The sequence below is a fragment of the Etheostoma spectabile genome, chromosome 6 (assembly GCF_008692095.1).
Source record: "Etheostoma spectabile isolate EspeVRDwgs_2016 chromosome 6, UIUC_Espe_1.0, whole genome shotgun sequence".
Lineage (NCBI taxonomy): Eukaryota > Metazoa > Chordata > Actinopteri > Perciformes > Percidae > Etheostoma > Etheostoma spectabile.
Window position 1 is genome coordinate 28,951,001 of NC_045738.1, and position 4,108 is coordinate 28,955,108.

Genomic DNA, 4,108 nt, shown 5'->3' on the forward strand with positions numbered 1-4,108 from the left:
TGGTATCGCCTCAGCTCACTTGGAACCTCGACTGAGTTGGTACTGAATAAAAGTACCCATTAGCAGGTACCAGGGACTTTTTTTGTATTGGAAAACCCAAAAAGGCAAGTAGAGTTGTGTTGAGGCGAGTTGAGTAGGTACCATGCAGTGGAAAACCGCTGTGAACACTACAAAACTTTAAATTCTCTAGGCACCTATCAGGCTAATTCATTGAACCACTTCAGTAAAGTGTCAGGTGTTCTCCTGTGTGCTGTGATCTCACACTTCCAATGCTTAACTGCCATTGAAATGTACGACAAGATAAATTCAAAGTACTTAACATTAGAGGGCCATAAAATGCAAAATACGGGGCTAGACACAGAATGTACTGTGACATATCATTGGTGGTGTGTGGAGGTTTGGCAACAGGGTGAGGATCCAGACCATGATAACAGCCCTGTATGGGCCTTCACACGCTCATGCAAAATACCAGATGTTACATTGCACCTTCATGGCTTGTTTTGCTTTTCCTATATGAACATTAATCAAGGGATGAGAGGTGAGTACAGTTAGTAAGTCAAACATTTTCACTGATATAGCATTGCACTCCTAAGACACTGCCAGAGTTACAATGAACAGTGTTTTAAATCGATTTTGCAGAAAGAGAGATATTACTTTATTCAATCTATTTTCCCTAATGTCAAAACCCGGCAACTACATTGCCCACAATGCAACTAGACCGCCAACAGTTCAGGTGGAGATTCAGGTGTGTTGTGCTAGTAGCAGCTAATGTAGCCTCGAGCTGCTAGCCTTAAGCAGGGATAAGGCTACAGAGGTCTGGTCAGCTCACTGCTTTAAAAGGCCAAGTTGGGAACTATTTAGACGGAGCCCTGAGAAGACGCTACTTTCAAATCTTGCTAGCTTTTCAACTTTTTTGACATTTTACCAACCCTGACTTAAACTCCACACCCCTAGATCTGAAGTGACATGACTTGAGGCAATTTAAATCAGATATTTCAGATTTTTTCAGACTTTTTTTTTTCACGTATGCACACATATTTTAAGTGTAACATTGGTGGAGTTTCCCTTTAAGTCAACACTGCGTAACACTTCCTTTCATATCTGGCAATCACTCACTATAATTTCGACCATCTGCTCAGTGTCTGACCTTCGGACTTGGGTTAAATATTCACCAGTAATGTGCAACAGCATCAGATACTGTATAAATAGAAGAGTAGAAATCACCTGTGTCCCTGTGTGAAATATCACAACTGAATATATATATATATATATATATATATATATATATATATATATATATCGTCTATATGACATCATGCACATCCTATTCCCCATCAATTTCTTGCACAGTACGTTGTGCAGTGTTTCCTCTATGTTGATTTTGTAGTGGCGACCCAGCATGGCAAAATTTTGGCCGCCACAGTCTCAGGAATAGGGCAGACGCACAATGTAGTCGCGCATGCCTTTTAAATTATCCTGCCGACATAATGCACCCCCCACCCCCCACCCCGTCGGTTGCCGCTCACATTGCATTTTAACAAGTAGAACTGTTCAGAGGTATTTGGGCCCATCCAGTTTAACTCCACATATTGTTGTGTGGATGAAGTTTATTGTAAAAACGTTCACTTTTTCCGAGTCGACTATTATACGAACAGCTCCACCAAAAACGTCACCGCGGAGGGTCTGTTCTAATCTGACAACTGGTCAGTTCTGTCAGTTCATCATCCTGCGGAAACATTCAAACTGTATGTGAGTCAGTGTAATATAATATAAATTGGAATTAGCCAAAAATGTTAGATTTTGGTTTTCCTATGAAGAACTTGTACTTCTTGTAAAGTTCATTTTGTACCATACCATACCATACCAACTTTATTTGTTAAGCACTTTACAACAACCAAAGTTGACCAAAGTGCTGTACAGAAAATAACAACATATTTAATTTATACCATACAATTAAAAACACACAAAGTAGCAAATAAGAACAAGTAAAAGAAGTCGACATCTTACGTGTCGAAAGCCAAAGAGAAAGATGGGTTTTAAAAACATAAGAAGAGGCCTGTTTTACATGCAAGCAGATCATTCCATAGTCTAGGGGCAGACACAGCAAAGGCACGGTCCCCTCTGAGCTTACGCTTAGTTTTAGGCACAGTCAGGAGCAGCTGATCATCTGACCTAGAGCGCGGACGGGTTTATAAGGGTGTAGAAGCTCAGAGAGGTATGGCGGGGCAAGACCATTTAGTGATTTAAAAGCAAATAACAGAATTTTAAAATGGATCCTAAATTGATAGGAGCCAGTGTAGTGAAGCTAAAATCGGGGAGATGTGCTCATGTTTACGTGTGCCCGTTAAAAGACGTGCTGCGCATTTTGTATCATCTGGAGACGGTGATGGAGGACCCACTAACCCCCACATAAAGTGAATTACAGTTATCCAGCCGTGTAGTTATAAGGCATGGATTGCAGTTTCAAAATGTTCTTGACAAAATTGGCTTTATTTTGCCAGTTGCCTCAAATGAAAGAAGCTTGATTTGACAACTGCTTTGATTTGATTGTCAAATTTAGCTCAGGGTCCACTTTAACTCCTAGGTTTGTAATGTTGATTTAATAAGGGTGCCAAGAGCCCAAATCTACAGGCAGGGTCCCAGTGGTGCCTCCAAAAACCATCACTTCTGTTTTTTTATCATTGAAACTAAAAAGTTCAGAGCCATCCAGGCTTTTATGTCGTCAAGACAATGAATAGTGTCCAACTGAGTTATTGTTTTTCTTTTAAGAGGTACATAAATCTGACTGTCTCTGCATAACAGTGGAAAGAAATGCCGTACTTTCTAAGTATGGAACCAAGTGGAAGCAAATACAAGAGAAAAGCAGAGGCCGAGGACTGAGCCCTGTGGGACCCCACACAAGGGCAAGGAGGATAAAATCACCTATGCTAACACAAAAAGTTCGAGCCCTAAGTATGACCTAAACCACTCCAGTGCTATGCCACTGATGCCCACCCACTGCTTTAAACGTGAAAATCATTTCATGATCCACTGTGTCAAATGCAGCAGTTAGATCTAAAAGCACAAGAAACCCAATCGCCAGAGTCAGTCGCTAAAAAGATATCATTAAAAACTCTTAAAGAGCGCGTTTCGGTACTGTGCAAGGTTTTGAACCGACTGGAAAACCTCTAGTTATTTATGTTCTTCCAAAGGCCAATAATTGACTGTGCACAATCTTCTCTAAGATTTTTGAAAGGAAGCAATTTAGAAATAGGCCGAAATTTGCAAGAACTGACGGATCAAGAGCAGGTTTTTAATCAGAGTTTGAATTACTGCATGTTTTAAAATTTCAGGGACCACACCCGAGGTCAGACTACTTTTTATAACTGTAACAACAGATGGTCCCACAGTGGGGAAAACCTCCTTAAATAGTCGAGGGGGGACAGCATCATTTGGAGAACCCGAGGGCTTCAAGTGACCAACAACCTCCTCTAAAAAAGAAAGAGTCAACGGCTCTGTTGTAGATGTTAAGTGCCCTATAGTTCCTCAAAAAATACAGATCAATAAAAATATGCCTCATTGTGTGTGAATAGAGATGAATAAATATATATGTTTGTCAGTTCCGTTCAAGACGTAAAACATTTGGCGGTGGGGCACGGGGAGGGTTTCTGTTAAAAAAAATCCTAAAAAAGGAAACACTGATTGTGTGTAGTGCTAAGAGGAATAACTCCTCAAGACAATTGTCCTACTTGCAGTTAAAACCCACAATGGTCTGATATCAAGGAAAGTGACACAACATAGCTACAGTTTCTTCCCCATAAAAGTTACAATGTGTGTACAAATATGTGTGGAGACCAACCTCACCAGCTGAGGGACACACACACACACACACACACACACACACACACACACACACACACACACACACACACACACACACACACACACACACACACACACAAACAACCCCCACACCCACCCCACACACACACCACACCACACACCACACACACACCCACACACACACACACACACACACACACACACACACACACACACACAGGCAACGTTCCTGGCTCAGTGAAAATACGACCTAGCACTGATAAACCCGAGCTAGTCGACACAGAGT

General features: G+C 41.3%; 1 long non-coding RNA gene across 1 annotated transcript; it reads right to left on the bottom strand.

The window, feature by feature from the left end:
* Positions 1-1,600: 1,600 nt before the first annotated feature.
* On the bottom strand, positions 1,601-3,596 carry LOC116691503 (uncharacterized). The gene is made up of 3 exons (XR_004332492.1): positions 3,491-3,596; positions 2,787-2,789; positions 1,601-1,693 (listed from the first exon to the last, which is right to left on the bottom strand). It is a non-coding gene; the product is annotated as an uncharacterized LOC116691503 (long non-coding RNA).
* Between the last annotated feature and the right edge of the window lie 512 nt (positions 3,597-4,108).